Source organism: Balaenoptera borealis (genome assembly GCF_965194805.1).
Source record: "Balaenoptera borealis genome assembly, chromosome: 12".
Lineage (NCBI taxonomy): Eukaryota > Metazoa > Chordata > Mammalia > Artiodactyla > Balaenopteridae > Balaenoptera > Balaenoptera borealis.
In genome coordinates this window covers 92,237,811-92,259,039 of record NC_138869.1, presented here as the reverse complement: position 1 = coordinate 92,259,039, position 21,229 = coordinate 92,237,811, and the positions used below count along the sequence as shown (strand labels likewise).

The 21,229-nt window shown below is 39.2% G+C and overlaps 1 protein-coding gene across 3 annotated transcripts in view; it reads left to right on the top strand.

Annotated features, from left to right (window-relative positions):
* HDGFL1 (HDGF like 1) overlaps positions 1-21,229 on the top strand; it is a 740,887-nt gene that overhangs the window by 41,459 nt on the left and 678,199 nt on the right. For all 3 annotated transcript variants that reach the window (XR_014232479.1, XR_014232480.1, XM_082346425.1), the window contains one exon: positions 18,618-18,745. The gene's annotated coding sequence lies outside the window, so the exon portion shown is untranslated. The remainder of the gene's footprint in view (positions 1-18,617; positions 18,746-21,229) is intronic.

Here is a 21,229-nt window from a genome sequence, read left to right as displayed (position 1 = left end):
TGGGCTTAGTTGCTCCTCAGCATGTGGGATCTTCCCAGACGAGGGCTCAAACCCATGTCGCCTGCATTGGCAGGAAGATTCTTAACCACTGTGCCACCAGGGAAGCCCCAGAAAAACCATATTTTAAAATCCAGAAACTTCTACCTAATTCTTTTGACGTGTGCATGTGTGTGTGTGACTGTGTGATGCACATTCATATTTTAAAATAGGGTAGTTTACTATGAACTTGCGAAATTTAAATAGTGTATGTGGTTAATGTGAGGGAGATATTTTAATACCACATAGTTAAATGTTCTTGTGAAACACAATATATCATTTTTGAATATGCTTTTTCCCTTTTGTGACTTTTCATTCATTTTACTCCAAATTCCCTGTAAATCTTACTAATAATGAAGGTGAATTAAACAAGGTGCTGGCATTCTGATAGATTTGTTCAAGATCTGGTTCACAGCTTTTGTCTTCAACTGGTTTTGTGTGATAAAAGCCCTGCATGCTTAAGAAAATTTCTTTTTAACCTCATCTAATAATTGATGAGACATTGAGATTTGCAGTTGCATAATATCTAGAGTTGAAAATAGAAAAAATAAGGCTACAGGACCATTTTCTTTTAACATGTTGGGTAATAATTCTTTCTTGTTGAAGCAAGTGGAGGCCTCTCTAGGAAGGGTAGATATTTCTCTGTGAGGCCAGGAGGCTGTCTCTTGGGGCCAAGAACAGATGCTTAGAAATCAGCTTGTTGGCCTCCCCAGATATTAGGAGAGAGTTCAGGGTAAGCACACACCTTCCCCCTTTTCCAACTGTCACCTTTCTTTCTGCCTACAATGCCCATTGATGTTGAGCTGGTGAGAGTGGATGAATAATTTATATCATAGTACCAGCTTCATCAGAAACCCATAAAGATTTCTTGAAGGGTTCGGATCTAAAATCTTTCTGAATTAAGCCCTAAATTATTAATAATGTGAAACTAGGGTATATTTCTTGCCTGTGGTGTGTGTGCTGCTATATTTTGAAACTGAATGATTTGTGGATCTCTTTACCAGTTGTTCCTCTTTTTTTGGTCTAATGCAGACAGCATGGAAAGTTCTAAGCATTTTTACAACCACTACTAGATGTCGTTTATGGCCCTGATAAATTCAGTAGACAAAATAGAAGTAGTTAGTCTCTTGGGCCTTAGCTTTCTAATCTGTAAAATCAAGAGATGCATTGAAGATTCTTTGTAGCTTTAGACTGTGTAATTCTTTCTTTTAGAATTTGTCTGGAATTTATAATATTGATGGGAACTAAAATTTAAGCCACTAAAACAAGACAGAAATCCGGTTATCAGACACAGGGTTGTTTTTTCAGCCTAGTCTCTGCCAATCCAAGCCTTGTTATAACCACAGTGTGGCAAGATCTGATGTCCCATTATTATTTCTTTCACTTGAGAATGCTTCAGCTGTACAGATCTATCACAGCAGTTGTTACACTGTGAGTTTCCCCATATCCATCAGAAGAGGAAAATCCATCATACTTTTGACCACTTTTTCCTCTCCAAGAAAATGATCTTTAAGAGAATGACATGTAATATAGACTTGACTATTCTTAAGGCATTGGAGAAACTGCATCTGAAATAAAATCAATACATGATGCAGTAGTTTATTTACATTTAAAATATTGAATGTCAAAGCATTTTATCAAAGACTGGGACCGAATACACATTCCAGACTTAACATAAAGTGAAAGGATAGAAGGAAGCAGAAATACGGCTATAGTTAATGTGTATAATACCTAGCTGTGGTTCAATTACTCTATGTAGCTCAGCTACACTAACAGAATAAGGTAGATTTTTGAGCAGTTAAAAAATGTAGATATTAGGGTCAGTATGTTTAGAGATTTTTTTTCAAGTTTCATCCCATAATCTCAATTTAAGTTAAAATGGTTACCAGGCAACTGAGAGGAACAAAAGTACAGTCTTACCCTTCATATTTCTAGTTTTATTTTACACTCTGTTTTGTAGGTAAAGGTATAAATTTTGTTTTGCTGTTGCATCTTTTTAGAAGATTCCTTTTTTTAATGTTCTGTAGCAGTTTATATAGCATGGAAATTGCTGGTCCTTGAAATTTAAAATAATTGGCCAATAAAACCAAATGGGCACTGAGCATTTTTATTGGTGTAAATTACTTTATGCATTTCTTAATTTCTTCTATTTATTGGTTTACTTTCAAGAATTGAAATCTATATAGAAAACCATCAGTTACATAAAGATTTAAAAAATTTACCATGAATCATTTTGCAATACGTATGTGTATTGAGTCATCAGATTGTATTAAATTTATACAATGTTACCTGTCAATTATACCTCAGTAAAGATGGCAAAAAGACAAATAAAATTTTGCCATGAAGTTATACGTTAGATAATCATAATTTTCTCAATAAAAACCTAAACACAGTTATTTCTAATTTTATTGGTGTGTTCTATTTTTCTTTGATTAGATCTATATATTCTCCCCCCACAAAAATCTAGCTCTTGGATTCCTTTGTTTACTCTGAGGCTTTTTGGGTTTTCTATATACTTTCTGATGTGATCTTTAATCTTCTCCTCCTGCTTTCCTTTGTACGTCTTCCAGTGGCTCCCATTCTGATATAAGGTGGCATCGCATTCACAGGTCAACCCGAAACCCACTGGCTTGTAGCCCCGCACTGGGAATAGAAGGCTCTTTGCCTCCTCTGTGGTTCTCTGTCTCCTTCATTCTCCTGCAGAAGGATTTAAGAACTCACAGGCTTTCATGTCTGTCTGGCTCTTTGCTGCATATCTCCCATCACCTGCCTTCGACTCTCAGCGCTATTGCTGCTCGTAGGCTCATGGTTTACAGACACCATCACTGAGGTGGGTTCAAAAAGGGCATGCCCTTCCCTTTATCACTCTAGTCCAAGCTTGGACTTAGACCACCCCCCCTCCTCCCGCTGCCATAGTTCCTCAAAGACTTCTAAATTGAGGCTGTAACACTGAACACGACTTGATCAAAGTTTAGGCTAATGGAGAATTATAGCACAGAAAATAACTTATAATTAGCTGTGAGATATGATTATTATGGGGATCCATAGGTCTAGGTCATCCATAAGATTTTATTTTAGGGTTGATGTGTCTCCAGTCTCTGGCTGCTTTCCATGGGGGTGGAAGTCGGGTTTTCTCCCCCGTTCTTGGGCACCTGTAAGTGAATCTCTACTCCTGTGAGTCCAGGCCAAAGTCTCACACTAGAATTAGAGAAGAAAAGGGAGTTTCTTTCTTAGCCTAAGGCCTTTCCTCTTTATTTCCCCATTTAGGATCTACTTCTTCCCAGCATGACTGATGGAAAAAATACTCAGTTCCATCAAAGGAAACACCACAGCTTATCCAGAGCGTTATTACCTTAACCTAAAGCTCTAGCCAGACCACCATGTAATCTAGTGGTCCATAAGTTTTTAGCTTTGTGGAGACAGGCTTTGAGCGATCCATGAACACCATGAAGCTGAGTGCAAAATTTTGTGAGCATATGCTTTTTTCTGGGGAGCAGATTCGCAGCCTTCATCAGATTGTTAAAATGATCTGGCATCTCCCCAAAAGATTAAGAACCACTTCAGTCTGGATTAATTAGGTAGGACATCCACGGTTTCCTCTAGATGGGGCTTCACTTGTAGTCCTTCCTGCACCAGCACATAAAGATGGGGCTTTCGTATCTTCTCTCCAGACATCTGTGTCCAGACAGCTTCTGATCTTCTACAAACAACTACTCAAATGCAGGTGTCTCCATGGAATAGTTTGTAGGAATAATATGGTCCAAATCCATTCTTGGACAAGAAACATTCCTTCAGGACAAGAAACAGTCTGCAGAGATGCAATTCTGCCTAGTCTTGTAAAGATCTTCATTTCATAAGAGGTCTTTGCATAATTAAACTGCCTACTTGGCTGGTCTTAAAGCCAAAACTTAACTAGGTCTGAATTCTTATAACCATATGTACCTCCTTTTCCCAGCAGTCTTTGCAAGATGCAAACTTACCTCAGGCACCTGCCCTAGGACTTAGAGCCCAGTAGAGAGATGATGGTAGCAAAAGTTTTCTTTTCTCCCATCACATGTAGTGCCAGACATCTCATCTCCTGTTATACTTGGAACTCGGGTATCTATCGGGCTTGATGTTGGATCCCTCAATTCCCTCACAGTCCCCATGGACTCTGGCAAAGTCCCTCTTTCTTTGCTGAAATTGCAGGGCAGCTTACTTTGCATTGTAATGAGCCCAGCTTATGATGTGCAGCAATGCGTTTACTGAATGCTGTTTCTCTTTTTGTGCATGGGACTCATTCACTCTTCCAAGTAATGCATGGGTGTCCGCTCCAGTGCAGGTTTAGGGTTAGGTGTAGGAGTGGGATAAAGTCATTTGCAGTGGGATTGCAGCTTTGAAAATTGAGGACCACTGTTTTTCTATCTTGTGTGGCTGTCTTTGTAAGAGGTGGTTTCTGGGGCTTTGAAGACAATCTGCTGGAGATTTCTAATACCGTTATTAGGTGTGGAAAAAGGAAACCCGAGAGATGCGAATCTGGGTCACTGACCTGGCAGGTTGTCCATTTTTTCAGGATAATGTAGTTTCTTGCTCAGGTGCCATCAGTTAAGGTTAGGGGAGCCCTCTCACTTCCATCCCTCACATTGTAACTCAGGAGGTAGACTGCAAAACGGTGTTTCTGAATCTTACCACAATCAGTGCAAGGGTGGAAAATGTTTCCAGATTATGATCATGCCTGCTTCCTGTCTTTGTTCCCCATGATAAGATTTCTCCCTCTATTGGTAGTTTTTCATTTTATAGGAAGCTAGGAGTGAAAAGTCTCAGACTTTACCATTATATCAGTTCACTTGGAATTTTTTTTTACAAAAAATGATTTCACAAAATTGCAACTTGGGATCACTTAGACATTAATAGGGAGTTCTAACCAATTTAAAATAATGTCTTTCCTACTGACTTGTAGAGCTTGAAATTTCACATAAAGGAAATATAAAATTATGAAGTACCCAATAGAGTTTAAGATTAAAGGATATTTCAGTTTAACATGAACTTTTAAGTGTCTCAGTGAATTGTTTTTATTGTAAAGGATCTGATAGTCCTCTTTAGTATTTATGAAATGTCCCGTTTTGAACTGGATTAAAATAACTATTTTACAGCATCATTAGCACCTTAGTTTAAAACACAGAGTATATAAAGAAAAGTTTTTTCAGGGCTTCCCTGGTGGCGCAGTGGTTAAGAATCCGCCTGCCAATGCAGGGGACACGGGTTTGAGCCCTGGTCCGGGAAGATCCCACATGCCGCGGAGCAACTAAGCCCGTGCACCACAACTACTGAGCCTGCACTCTAGAGCCCGCGAGCCACAGCTACTGAGCCCGTGTGCCACAAGTACTGAAGCCCGCGCGCCTGGAGCCCGTGCTCCGCGACAAGAGAAGCCACTGCAATGAGAAGCCTGCGCACCTCAGTGAAGAGTGGGCCCCACTTGCCGCAGCTAGAGAAAGCCTGCGCGCAGCAATGAAGACCCAACGCAGCCAAAAATAAATAAATAAAATAAATAAATTTATTAAAAAAATAGGAAAAGTTGTTTCATGATAAATCATTTTGTAATACTGATCTTCATGAAATGACAGTCTCCCCTCACCTGATTTCTTTGAATTTGTACCACTGTAATCCATGTTCCAAAAGAGGAGACAGTTTGCAGAGTTTTCAGGCCTAAGTGGCAGTTCTGACCGGGGTTCCTGTGGCTGGTGAGGTTTCCACTGACTTCCGAGATAGCACTGGTGGTGGGACCAGGGCTGGGCCTGGCGCTGCAGCAGGAGGCTGAGACTGTGTTGCCTTAAAGTTTTGACAGTTGGACTTGTGCTGTATATCTTTATTTCAGTGTGCTTTTTTTTAAAACTTACTTTTTGTTTAAGAAGCGCTTTCCCACTCCTAGGTATCATGAGTGTTATCCTGTATTTTTTTCTATTGACTTTAGAGCTTTACTTTTTGTATTTAAATCTTTAATCTACCTATCTTTAGATTACCTGAAGGTAGGAATTTAGTTTTATTTCTTCAATAAAATTAGTCAGTTTTCTCTACACCATCTTCTAAATACTCCATCTTTTTCTGTTTGACTTATGGGGCTATTTTTAATCATATATTAAGTTTTCCTATACGCAGTTGGCCCTTGAACAACACAGGTTTGAACTGCACAGGTCCACTTATATGCAGATTATTTTCAATAAATATGTACTACATTACACATGATTCTTGGTTGGCTGCATCCACAGAAGCGGAACTATGGACATGGAGGGCCAGCTGTAAAGTTATACACAGATTTTTGGCTGCTTGGGGGTCGGCACCCCTAACCTCCTTGTTTTCAAGGGTCAACTGTATATGGGTCTGTCTTTAAGCTCTCTAATTTGTTTAATTAGTTCACTTTCCTGTTTTGCCTCAGTACCACACTGAACTAACTTATGGTTGTAGCTTTGAGATCGGTCCCTCCATCCCCTCTCCCCCATCGAGATACTGCAGGGTGCTTTTTCCTGGTATCTGAGCTATTGGTGCCCAGCCTTGATCATTTAGATTCTTCTTTGCTGTCTCCCTGGCATCCTTGCATGTTTAGTTGTTTTGTCATATTATTTATTTTTCCTCGTAGATGTATGTTGTAATACACAGGGGAGGGTGTCTCAGGCTGCTATAAAAAAATACCATAGACTAGGAGACTTAAATAACAGAAATTTATTTCTCATAGTTCTGGAGACTGGGAAGTCCAAGATCAAGGTGGCAGCAGATTTGGTGTCTGGTGAGAGCCTGCCTCCTGGTTCATAGACAGCCGCCTTCTTGAGATGTCTTCACATGGTACAAGGGACAAGGGAGGTCTCTAGTGTCTTTTATATAAGAGCACTAATCCCATTCATGAGGGCTCCACCCTCATGGCCTGATCACCTCCCAAAGGCCCCACTTCCAAATACCATCACATTAGGGATTAGGTTTTAACATATGAATTTTGAGTCAAAACAGATGGGTAGGACTTCCCTGGTGGCACAGTGGTTAAGAATCCACCTGCCAATGCAGGGGACATGGGTTTGAGCCCTGGTCGGGGAAGATCCCACATGCTGCAGAGCAACTAAGCCCATGCCCCACAACTACTGAGCCTGTGCTCTAGAGCCCGCAAGCCACAGCTACCAAAGCCTGCATGCCTAGAGCCCATGCTCCGCAACAAGAGAAGCCACTGCAATGAGACGACCACGCACCACAACGAAGAGTAGCCCCTGCTCGCCACAGCTAGAAAGCTAGTGTGCAGCAACAAAGACCCAATGCAGACAAAAAATAAAATAAATAAATAAATATTTTAAAAAATTTCTTTAAAAAAACACAAAACAGCTGGGTTAATATATTGTGTTATTATACTTCCCCAACAAAGCTTACAACAGAGCAGAGTTGCAGAGACCAAAAAGGGAACTTTTATATCATCCAGTCCTGCCCAGTGGTCTCATAAATTCATAGACTGAGGCCTAGCAAGCCTTGGTGATTTCCACAGGGTAGCCCAGCTGGTAGTAGCAGAGGTGGGACTCCTGGGGATTCCTTTCACTAGAAGTGATGTCTGACCATGCCTCCCTTCTACTACCTGTAGTTATTTCTGTGTCTGGACTTGTAATCATACATGGATTCATATAGCTCATCACTGAGCACTGAGAACAGCAACATCCACCCTCTTTATGATGAACTATAATGTGGATTCTTCTTCTTCTTTTGTGGGTTCTTCTTATTTTTAATACATTTGTTGCTACATATGCTGGGAGTCTGTTGAACATTGTTGAATGTAAACTGTTGAATAATTTCAAGTATTTGTACTCATCAGTACTCATAAGTACAAATGTCATTTCTGTCCCTTGAAGTGTGCAAAGCATAGGCGCTTGAGGGCCTGCCAACCAATGCACGGGTACCTTTATTTAGAAATTTGTTCTGTGTGCAATTAACAAAAGGTTCAAAAGAAGTCCTTTCTGAAACTTTGGCTAAAGTCGTAGAATTTGTACATGACTTTGCAACATGCTCTTACTATATATTATATCTAGTCTCCTTAGCCCTGTTTTTGGCTTCTTCAATTGACATTAAAGATTAATGGAAGAAGATTTCTTTTCTGCTACCAGGGGATTATGTCACAGCGATTCTATATATATATATATATATATATGTGTGTGTGTGTGTGTGTGTGTGTGTGTGTGTGTGTGTAGTTGATTTACAATTTTATATTAGTTTCAGGTGTTCAACATAGTGATTCAATAATTTTATAGATTATACTCCATTTAAAGTTATTATAAAATATTGGCTATATTCCCTGTGCTGTCCAATATATCCTTAGAGCTTACTTATTTTATACATAGTAGTTTGTATCTCTTAATCCCTTACCCCTAATTTGCCCCTCACCCCTCCCCTCTCCCCACTAGTTCGTTCTCTGTATCTGTGAGTCTATTTCTGTTTTGTTATATTATTTTGTTTGTTTTAATTTTTAGATTCTACATATAAGTGATAACATACAGTATTTATCTTTCTCTCTGATTTATTTCACTAAGCATAACACCCTCCAGGTCCATCCATGTTGTTGCAAATGGCAAAATTTCATCCTTTTTTATGGCTGAATAATATTCTATTTTGTGTGTGTGTGTGTGTGTGTGTGTGTGTGTGTGTGTGTGTACGTGTGTGATCTCACATCTTCTTTATCCATTAATCTTTTGGTGAACACTTAGGTTGCTTCCATATCTTGGCTATTGTAAATAATGCTGCTGTGAACATTGGGGTACATGTATCTTCTTGAATGTGTTTTTGTTTTCTTCAGATATATACCAAAGAGTGGAATTGCTGGGTCACATGGTAATTCTATTTTTAATTTTTTGAGGAACATCCATACTGTTTTCCATAGTGGCAGCACCAATTTATATTCCCACCAACAGTGCACAAGGGGTCCCTTTTCTCTATATCCTCTCCAACACTCATTATTTGTAGACTTTTTGATGATAGCCCTTCTGACAGGTGTGAAGTAATATCTCCTTGTGGTTTTGATTTGTATTTCTCTGATGATTAGTGGTGTTGAGCGTTGTTTCATGTGCCTGTTGGCTATCTGGTATATCTTCTTTGGAAAAATGTCTATTCAGGTCCTCTGCCCATTTCTTAATTGGGTTATTTGTTTTTTTGATATTGAGTTGTATGAGCTGTTCAAATATTTTGGAAATTAACCCCTTATTGGTTATATCATTTGCAAACATTTTCCTTCATTTCAGTAGGCTGTCTTTTTGTTTTGTTGATGTTTTATATCATGGTAAATATTTTAAATTAATTTTTAAAAATTGTGGTAAAATACACATAACATAAAATTTACCATCAGCTATTTTTAAGTATACAGTTCAGTGGCATTAAGTACATTTACATCATTGTGCAACCATCACCACCATCCATCTCCAGATCTCTTTTCTTGCAAAACTGAAGTTCTGGTAATGGTAAAATGTATTGTCTATACAAATACATCCATAAAGCTGAAATAGTAAAGTTGTTATGGTTGAAGGTGCAGTAGTGACATATGACTAATTAGATTTGTATTCTCCATTTCTTCAACATTTCAACATCTTCAGTTAACATTTATATGGTGCTTTATTATAAATATTCTCACTTAATATTCAAAACGCATGTGAGGTAGACATTAATATTCCCATTTTATAAATGAAGAAGTTGAAGTGGTCATAGAGAAGTAGTGAAGGAGTCAGAATTCCAGCTTAACGCCATTGCCCTTAAATCCTTTCTGTTTCCACTATACCGCACTTCAAAAGACTGTGACTAGTATTTTCTTTCCTTCCCTCCCTCCCTTCCTTCCTTCCCTCCCTCCCTCTGCCCCTCCTTTCCTGCCTTCCTTCCTTCCTTCCTGATCTATCTATCTCTTTTTTTGGTAGTGATGGGGTAGGTGTCCAGAAGGTAAATTTCTGGAGTTTTGTTTTAAATTATGGGTCTTGCCCTAACAGCAGACAGTCTTGTTCATAACCTTGGGCATGCTCATCAGATCAGGGATTATTATGCTTTGCCTAAACACTTAGTACATGCAGCAGATGTCTATTCAAATATTACTTTAAAAAATGCCCGGAATTGTATTTAAATGGCTTCCATTATTCACTAATTAAATTGCAGATTGTTTCTCCTGGGGATTTTGCACTAGGCTGAGTTTCTTCAATTGTTTGTTTTGGACGATGACAAAATAAATCTATTGCATTGCAGCTCAGTGAAAAATCCTGCTGAATGGGCTAAAAAGTCCACATTCATCCTACAACAGACTTATTTAAAATATATATATTTTTTCTTTTTTTCTGGTAAGATGGAGCAGGAGCAGATAGTGGGCTTTTGTTTGTTTTCATTTGTGTATTTTGATTCTAGTGCTTAAAATATGTGGAGGGGTCTGGGATACAATGGAGGCCCATGTGTTCTATTGAGTGTGTCAGCTTCCTTGGCCTGTATGGATTTTACAAAGAGCAGCGCAATGGAGTTCAGGTATTTTAAAATCACATGTGTGTTTCTTCCACGGGTGCCACAATTTAAATCTTTAATCAGTCTTGTCAAGAGGTTAGGAGTAGCAGCCGGTTCGCCCTTAGACTTCCTCTAGGGTCATTATTAGTTGCTGTCGCCTTGCTAGGTAGCGATTACAGAACATCCTCCCATGTGCTATTTTCATTTATACTGAGAGAGGGAAGCAAAACCAGAATTAGGAGAAGGAATCAGCCAGAAGAGTTCAATGTTTCTGCAGACCAGAGACTTGTCACAATATGCCTTTGAATTTTTGCAGAGGAATGCTTGCTTGCTCTTAATATGTAAATTATTTCCATTCCCCTAATAAAAAAAATAGATGAAAATTTCATGCTAATGTTCAATCTTATAAACAGATAATTAAGACTTTGCTCTCAGAATAAATAAATACCTGACACTTGCCAGCAGTGGCTTTGGGGCAGCAGTGTCTTTGCTAAGCCTCATATACATCGTCATAATGAATCCTTACAACCTTGTGAAGAACGTGGTGTTCTCCCTATTTTACAGACTAGGAAAGTGAAGCTCAGAGAGGTTAGGAGACTTGCTCAAATGTCACACTGATAATAAATGGCAGATCTGGGATTGTGTCCTTTTTGTGATATCAGTGCTCACTTTTTCAGCATTGTTGTTGATATTAATGTTCTTTAGACTTGAGAACCGACGCTGACCCAACTCAAGCCTGTGGGTGTTAAAGACAATCTCAGATAAAATGTAAGAACTTAGTTCCATTCCACAATGCGCTAACATGGCAGAGCTGAAGTGGGGAGCTGTAGAGCTACCAAAATATTGGATGGGAAACTGAATGCTTTTTCAAATCAAGTGCCTCTGAGTAGTGACCCTGGACAGTTGGTGAGTAAGACTGTGTCACCAACATAAATAATTGGAAAGAAGTGTTGGATAAGTTGGAAGCAAAGCCAGCAATTCCTACATGGAGCTGTTAAGAAGGGACCAGGAAGTGTGAAGAAATGAAGGTTACTCAGTGTCCAGACTAAAATAAGGGATGGATCTTAGCAGAACAGATGGAAACTGCAGCAGCAAGTAACAGAGAACCAGAAGAGAGACACTTCCATCTGGATTCATTCAGAAAAGGATGTCAGAGAACTATAACAATGAAAGCATATAAATCTCCATTGGTTATGTCAGATCAAAATTGAGGACAGATTCAAAATGGGCCCTTCACATACATATTACTATTTTGAGGTACCCTATGCCATATAAATGATGTTGTAGGTCAAGACCTATTTTAGCCTCATACATTAAATAAACAAACACTTATTTTCATAGAAACTCTTACCACTTTATTGTTAATTTTTGGAATAAAATGTGGGTAGTTTGTTCTTACTGTTGTTTCCCAATGTTTTTTTTTTAAAATAAATAAATTTATTTATTTATTTATGGCTGCGTTGGGTCTTTGTTGCTGCGTGCCGGCTTTCTCTTCATTGTGGTGTGCGGGCTTCTCATTGTGGTGGCTTCTCTTGTCGCAGAGCATGGGGCTCTAGGCGCATGTGCTTCAGTAGTTGTGGCACGCGGGCTCAGTAGTTGTGGCTCGCAGGCTCTAGAGCGCAGGCTCAGTAGTTGTGGCGCACGGGCTTAGTTGCTCCGCAGCATGTGGGATCTTCCTGGACCAGGGCTTGAACCCGTGTCCCCTGCATTGGCAGGTGGATTCTTAACCACTATGCCACCAGGGAAGTCCCCCAATGTTTTAGAAGATGAGCTGGCAGACACAATTCTGTTGTTCTGTAGCTGTGATGTGGTGTTTGAGAAATGCTGAGGAAGTTCAATAATCTTTCGTAAGGTGGTGATGAAATTCAGCGCTGGAGGGTGATTTATAGGCCAGTAGAAATAATGCTGCTGCTTATTTCTGAATGTCAAGTTACAATGACCTACTTTCTTTTTTGCTTATGTTTTTCATGATTCAAGTTTTCAGGCATAAATAATTTGGGGGCTTTTGTTCTTTTTCTTTGCTGCCTCTTATCCTAAGATCTTTGTGTTCTGGCACTCGCTTGCTAACATGGATATTTTAATCATATTTCATCTGAAAAGGCATGGGAAAAGATGTTGACACTTTTCATTAGACAAATGGAAATTGTGTTGTATTTGTATACAAAAATGTGTTCTTTACCAAACCAGCAGGATATCATGTATTTTGGAGTCTGTATGTGTATATGTGTGTGTGTGTGTGTGTGTGTGTGTGTGTGAGGTCCCTATGAGAATTTCTTAAAAGCAGTGGAACCTAGCCCCAAGAAAAAATCCATATATTCACGTACACATAAGATTTTCTCATGCAATTTCAAATGGTGGATTCATCCCTGAACTCTTGGTTATGAATCCTTTGTTCTGAAATATCAAAAGTCAGTTTGAATATACTTGGCTTTGGGCACTGGCTATTTGTGCGGTCCCCAGGGCAAGGTGGACTTTTGCGGTTGTATGAGACAGTAGGTGAGTTGGAGATTTCTAGATTTCAAGCGAATGCGCTATAAGCCACACTTACAGAGTGCGGTAGAAAAAGAACGTGACTTTGAGAGTGTGTATCCTGGGGATGCTGGATGGTGAGAAATGAAACTAGAGAAATATTAGAAAGCATAATTAGTGATTTAGTTTTTTCTTTTTTAAAAAAACTTGGAACATACACTCAACATGGGGATTTCCAATAACAAATACAATAAAGACAAATAAAAGTAAATATTTACAGCCACATTAGACCTTGAGAATGAAGGATGGAAATCCTTGAAGGCAAGGACACGGCCCTGTGATATATGTTCAGGGACCTCCTATATGTGACTGAGGAATTAGCTCTGGGAGTGGAAGAGGCCAGTCCTCATTAGGTATCTTCTGGGAGGAGATGAGTTTTGGGTCAGAGTTTCATCTTGAAGCTTATTGGATTTAATGCTTTTCTCTCGAGGCATCTCAATGATAAACCACCTAGGATGGGATAAAAACCTAGAAGAGCTGGAGGCCTCCCTGTCCTCCTTTCTCCTCATGGTAGAAACACCTTTACTCTCCAGCTCCTGAATTGCTATGGTGAGAGCTGCAACTAAACAAACTCTGTGCCAACTTTCACCTAAAAGGAGCCAAAATCTTAGACCACATTTACCATCCTACCAGCCATATACAGTAAAAGCCCATAAAACAAAAAACTTGTCTTCATCCTCCTGTAAATGCCAATAATCCCCTGTTTATACCGTTTACATAACATCTATAGGTAATGCCTTATAGTTGCCTTAGTTCATTTGCCAGACTGAAAAGCCCTTAAATTAAGGTCAGGGATCTTTTCTAACACCACTTGGTAGTCCTTTTACTAGTAAAGCAAGCCGAGCATGTTGCTGGTGTTCAGCAAATAGTTGCTGAACAAATAGTAAAAAGGCTGGTTAGTGTCACTTAAAATCTCTAAACATTCTCTTTTGAATTGTCTCCAACTGCTTATCCAGTTGGAACAACAATTCAAAGTTATGTTGTCAGAGGCGGAGCTATTTGCTTGTCATTATGACGATTAGTCTTGTAAGTTACCCAAAGTCTGCATAGAAAGTAAAATGTAGTCCTTGCATGTTTGGTTTTCCGTTGCTGTTTATGATGTACAGAATCATGATGGATGGAATTGCAGTCAGATTCTGATAATTTTGTTGTTTGGTCTCAGTTGTGGGCAGGGGTGAAGCAGGTTCATTCATTAAATTACCATTCATTGACTACCATGTGCTAGGTATTATTTTCTACACCAAGGATCTCAACATGAGTAAGATGTGGCATCTGCTTATAATCAGCTCTCAACTTGGTAGGGGAGACAGATACGTGAGTAGTGACTGCAATATCTAATGTGTTAAGTGGCTTGAGAGAGGTCAGGAAAGGAAGCACAAAGAGGGGACTAACTGATTCTGCTTGTGGGTGGGAAGAATGTGCCAGGCACAGGACAGAGTGAGGAATGAGACTGGAATGGCGACATTCCAAGCAGAGAAAAGAGCCAGTGCAAAGCACAGAGGAAGGTTTGGAGATCTCTGAGTGGTATACCTGGAGCGGAGGGTGCGAGGGCCAGGCATGGCTGGGATGAGATGGAAAGCGGGTATGTAGACGCTCCAGAAGTGTTTTTAAACCCGCCTCCTTTCCCACACAGAGTAGTTTGGATTTTCTCTTGTAGGCACTGGTGCTTTTGAATGGGGGGAAGCCAGTTCTGACTACCGGTTTTTTTAGAGTAAACATCTACACCCAGATCTCAGTTCTTGCCTGGGGTAAATAGTAAACAGAGGCTGTAATTGGCCAGAGGAACTATTTCATCACACTCCAACAAATTATCAGGGGACCTTAAACAAAATGCAGAGTAGGGCAGGCTGACTGCCAAATTACCGCAGAATCATTTTAGAAAGTGGGGAGATAACTCTTGAATATAAGTTTGTTTGCTTAGAATTAAGAGAAATAAGGGTGAACTTTGTTTTTCATTTTAGCATTTTGACTTGGGATCTGAGTTAGGCTAATGGTGTAATCAGCGCTGTCCTTTCTAAACTGACTTTGTATGGGACTGACATCAAAGAGTAGTGGCCAGTGGTATAAATAAAATAGGAGCAACAGAGAACAATCAAATACTGAATCTAGGTTGTCTTGCACTTGGTGGGGTGAGGAAACTACGTTAGATCCAGCACTTGTATAACCTGCATAACTGGATTTCCATGTTCTGGCCCCCTATTCAGAGTCTGACAAGTAATTTTAATTTAAAAAAAACAAGAAACTCCACTTTGTCATATACCTAGTAGCATTGTCACCCTGTTCATTCCTTGATCCAATAGCAAGTATTTATTGAGCACCTACTAAGTGCTACTCTTATAGGTTAAATTTTAAGAGGGAAGATGGCACAGTGGGATGCTGCAGGCATTTGTAGGAGTATGCGCCAAAGCCCAGGGTGAGTGTGTGTGTGTGTGTGTGTGTGTGTGTGTGTGTGTGTGTGTGTGAGTTTGGGGAGAATGAAAAGCACTTAGCCTGGCTGTACTGTGGAGCGTGACGGGAAGCAGAGACATTGGACTGGAACATTGCTCAGAGCCCGGTCGTGATCTGAACTATGTTCAGGTGTCTGGAATTTATCCTAATGGCAATAGGAGATTTGCTTCCTAGAAAGATCGGTTTAGGTGGTGTGAAGAACGGATGGAGTAAGGCAAAGTTGAAGGCAGACCAGTTAGGAGGTTTCTGCCGCAGTCTGGTTGGGAGATAACAGTAGCCCTAACTGGGTGAGAGGCTGTAGGAATGCAGAAACATGGCTGGAGTCCGAAGATATTTAGGAGGTAGATTTTAAATGGGACTTGGTGACTGACTGGAGGTGGGGTTCTTGGGCAGCTAGAAAGAAGAGGATGCTCTTTCTTGATCTAGGAAACATAATGCTTATGCACGGGGGTGGGCATTCTTTTCAGTGTAATTCAAAAAGTATTAAATTGATCTAGGAAACCTTTACATTCTCTGCTAGCTCCGTCAATGTATAGATGCATGAGAAAGGAGAGGAATAAATTCAGAAGCGTGAAAGCACTCCCATTTTGATTTTTCTGTCTCTGCTTTTCAACTTCAAGGCCAGGAGCATATGCCTCGTAGGAGATTGTGATCCTATAATCGTTTTCATTTTCACAGAACTAGAGAGATGTAAACTTCCTCGGAGAAGGTGATTTTGCAGCCTCTGGATTAAAAGCTCTTCCAGTTCCACCTTTGGTTGAAAATCAGTGGTGTCTGATGTTTATCAGAACCCCCCCAACACTCTTGTGTACAGGTCACCAGCACTCGTATTTTATGCCTGGCATTTTGAGCCAGAAATTTTCCAGTGGTCTCCAACTGCTAGGATCTCAAGCCCCTATTTTCTTGGATCTTCAATTTATTTTAATTAAAAAAAAAAAAATCTCTTCTAGAAAAGCACATTTGATGTGTTGCTGAATAAATAGGTTTTTTTTTTTTCTGAACATGTCATCCTGGTCATTAAATGGAAAAATGTAGTCTTCGATGCTACAGAGCTTGCCCTTTTTAATACGTTTTAAATATAAAAAATCAAAATTGCGCTCTGTTAAAAGAATGTATAGCTGGAATTTTAATTTGATTATCTTCCCCAATTTTCCCAGGCTTTCATAGGCCAGCACTTTGTTTGAACAGCTGTACTCCCGTAAATCTCAGTAACGAATGAATCAGGAATAATTTTGTGGAGCAAGTCAGATGAAAGGAACTTCCTAAGAAAGACAGGTCATTAAGAGAAGGAAGAAGGAAAAACTAGCAAAAATTTGAGACATTTAACGACTGTTTTTTACTAAAGCAATTTGCTGTCATAATTCTTTTCTGATGATCTTAAAATATGCTGTCCTTTATTTCCCTTTAGGTTTTAATATTGGGTGGAAATAAAATTTTAAACTAAAGTCAGCAGGAAAAGAGAAATGCTAAAAACTGAGAAGCCTAAAAAATAGGATAGAGCAGTGTAGTCAATTTTCTATTATCTATAATTTTCTGTCATCTATATGTGTATTATCCATATGCTGGGGTTGGTGGAATAGAAGAGGAGGGGGTGAAACTGTGAAATCTGTCTGCCTCCAATCACAAAAAGATCAAATTAACATGTGAAAAGATATTTGCAAGAGCTGGAGGACAGAAGTGTTTTTGGCTTTTAACATTTTACCTAGTGGATAGATTTGAAAGCAAAAAATAAAGCTAAAGTAAATTCGGGGAAACATTAATTCACCCAACTGAATAAACAACTTACTCAATTTGCTAAGCTAATTAATCAACTCTTGCTTCTCCTTTCCAACGTAGATTCGAAGGCAGTAAAATAAATTAAATCAACGTTCCCCTCCCCCGCCCTTACTAAAAATAAGGTTGCTTTCCCTGGGTAACTCGGTCATTTAAATTCCCAAGGCTGTCCCCTCCCACCCACACCCTGCAGTCCACTGGCAGGAAGCAATTGTACGGAGACAAAATTGGTTCTCTGCAGATTGCAGACTTTGGGCTCTGAGTATTGTACTTTAGCTCAACTACCTAAAGTGATGAATAAAATAAATATTAACTGAAGTTATTTTTAGAAATAAATGGCCTATGGATGATGTTGATTTGCAGATAGAGGAGACTGTGACTTACAGATAGATCTTTTTATGAAGCTTAAAACTATATTGACAGTAGGAGATGATGACTTGGGGGGAAAATCCTGGAAAAATAAGGATATTTAAAGTTTGAAAACAATTGTAATTGTGAAAATCTGGACACTGAAACAGTAAAAATATTTCAGTTCAGTAGTCTGCAGATCTGGTACTTAATATTGCGCTTACTTAAATTTAAATCACTAGAATAAGATTTGGTTTAGATTGCATGTATCTACACATTTGATACACACATACATTCACCTAAACACAATATACAAGGAACCGTGAAAGAATAAACAGGGAAGAAAACGAATGAAAAAGATTGCAAAGTGGTGAATGACAAGTTTTGCACAAGTTAGACAAAATATAATACAGGGATATCCTCATTAACAAGTTAATTATGAGTCAAGACCGTATGGCTAGGTTTTTCATTGTTCAAAGGCATGATATCCAGATGCAGAAATAGGAAGATAGCAGATTAGAATTGAGAAAGAAAACAATGCTTATATAAAAGTTTTGCTCACACTTGCAGCATTTCCTTGCCTTCATCATGATTGGGCACCCTTCCAAGGAAGAATCTAAATGGAAAGTACTTCCAGCTGACTTCTTAATGCCACAAACCTTAATCACCTTCTGGTGCCCTCACCTTGAGGATCTAAGACTCCCCACGGATTGCCTTTCCCCACTTTTCCTTCTCCGCTGGACCAATTCTGATTCTTTCCAGTCTTGTTCACCCTAGGATATTATGCTCAAGACTTATTTACATGCTCAACTAATCTTAATTAAAATGTAAGGGAAGATCAGGGCATGATCAGATTCGGTTCTGAATAAACTTGAATAGTTGGGCATCAGTTTATAGGATTAGACAGTTCTTGGAACGGCTTCTCTTCCTGACATTGTCTTAGTCTTGCTATCATTTCTGAATACTCTCATCAACTTCCATGTTTAAGCATTGGCTGAATGTTCTCTTTTAACTTACAGATGATTTTGCCATCTGGAAACTTATGCCCACGTCTTTGACTGCGGGTCAAAATTGCTTTCCTCACAGTCTGATTGGGAGAGTTGTTAAACATTGGAATGTCCTTCTGAGGTGGGCTGTGGAATGTCATGTAAGTTATTAATATTTTTTTCTTAATATGATGGATTTTCATATGTTGCAGGAATGGCTTGGACAAGTCTGTGAAATTTCCTTCTTTTTTTTTTTTTAATTTTTTTGGAAATACATTTCTTTTTTTTTTTTTAATTTATTTTTGGCTGCGTTGGGTCTTCGTTGCTGTGCGTGGGCTTTCTTTTTAGTTGCGGTGAGCAGGGGCTACTCTTCATTGCCGTGCGCGGGCCTCTCATTGTGGTGGCCTCTCTCATCTTGGAGCACCGGCTCTAGAGCGCAGGCTCAGTAGTTGTGGCGCAAAGGCCTAGCTGCTCTGCAGCATGTGGGATCTTCCTTAACCAGGGCTCGAACCCGTGTCCCCTGCATTAGCAGGCGGATTCCTACCCACTGCACCTCCAGGGCGGCCCCCTTCTTTTTTTATTGAGGTACAATTGACATGTAACTTCCTTCACCCATTCTCCTCACCCACCCATTCCCAACCACCAGTCTGTTCTCTATGTCTATGAGTTTGTTTTCTTTTTCTTTTTTTAAAGATTTCACATATAAGTGAGATCATATGGTATTTGTCTTTCTCTGACTTATTTCACTTAGCATAAATGTCCATCCATGCTGTCTCAAATGGCAAGATTTCTTTTTTTAATGGCTAAATAATATTCCATTGTATTTTTTTTTTTTTAGAAGTTTTTTTTTTTTTTTTTTTTTTTTTTTTTAATAGCTACTTTATTTATTTATTTATTTATTTATTTTGGCTGTGTTGGGTCTTCGGTTCGTGCGAGGGCTTTCTCTAGTTGCGGCAAGTGGGGGCCACTCTTCATCGCGGTGCGGGGACCGCTCTTCATCGCGGTGCGCGGGCCTTTCACTATCGCGGCCCCTCCCGTTGCGGGGCACAGGCTCCAGACGCGCAGGCTCAGTAGTTGTGGCTCACGGGCCCAGCTGCTCCGTGGCATGTGGGATCTTCCCAGACCAGGGCTCGAACCCGTGTCCCCTGCATTAGCAGGCAGATTCTCAACCACTGCGCCACCAGGGAAGCCCTTCCATTGTATTTATACCACATTTTCTTTATGCATTCATTCACCAGTGGACACTTGTTTCCATATCTTGGCTATTATCAATAATGCTGTGGTGAATATTGGGTTGCATGTATCTTTTCAAATTAGTGTTTTCATTTTCTTCAGATAAATACTCAGAAGTAGAATTGCTGGATCACAAGGCAGTTCTAGTTTTAATTTTTTGAAGAAAGTCCATACTGTTTTCCATAGTGACTGCACCAATTTACATTCCCACAAACAGTGGACAAGGGTTCCTTTTTCTTCACATCTTCACCAACACTTGTTATTTCTTGTCTTTTTGATAATAGCCATCGGACAGGTGTAAGGTGGCATCTCGTGGTTTTGGCTTGCGTTTCCTGATGATTAGTGATGTTGAGCATCTTTTCATGGACCGGCAGGCCATCTGTATGTCTTTAGAAAAATGTCTACTCAGATCTCTGATGTTTCCTTTTAAGCTTGTGAGTCCCAGAGTTGTTGTTGTTGGGCTTTACAGTGTGAGCTCCTTGATTAGTGAAAATGTAGAAGGCAAAGAAGTAATTTAATTTAATAATATTTAAACTCTACCATCTCCATTCTGTTCTGTGGTCAAGTATACTCAAAATTAAATGAACTGTTTTAAACTTGGTTATCATGGATTTGATTGCATATGTGGCCAAACTAGATTGATTTCTAAGAATTCGTTATTTATCAAGTAATCTTTAACTCACATTGGGGAACAATTTGGCTAGATGCAGGCGAAGAAGATAAACATGACCTTGTTTTAATTGTGATGGCCAAGTCACCCTTAAAAACTCATCACTTCTCCTGTGACATCTTCCCAGGCCTCCCCTGGCCGTTAGTTACTACCTGAGTTGATCCATGTGAAGCAGTAAGCAAAGTGTCTAGGACCATGTAAGTATGTTCATAAATGTTAGCTTTCACTATTAATATTTTTAATATTTATAATAAATTTTTATTTTATATTATTTTAATTTAATATGTATAAAAGATTTATTTTTATTTTATAATAAAATACTTATTTTCATAAACTCTGTGCTCTTATATGGCAGCTTGTACATCATATGTGTATTCAATCAGTCATCAAAAATTTATTGCTTGACTAATGTGTTTTAGGCACTGGCACTAGATCCCAGAGATACAGAGATGACTAAGACAAAGACGTCCTTTTGAAAATGATGGTTTGCCTCTTATAATAATCTGTTATCCTAGTGTGTTTATGTCTTTTATATTGTGAGTTCATTTGAGGTCAAAACCATGAGAGCCAAAAAAATCATGTCAACTTACCCTGAAATAGTTTAGAATTAGAAAGATAAATCATCACAAAGTAACCTTGCATTGGTTAAACTACTTTAATTTTTTAATTGTAATTTAAAAATTTTTATTAGCACTTAGCACATTATCTGACACATAGAAAACTCTTAATACCCAACTATTAT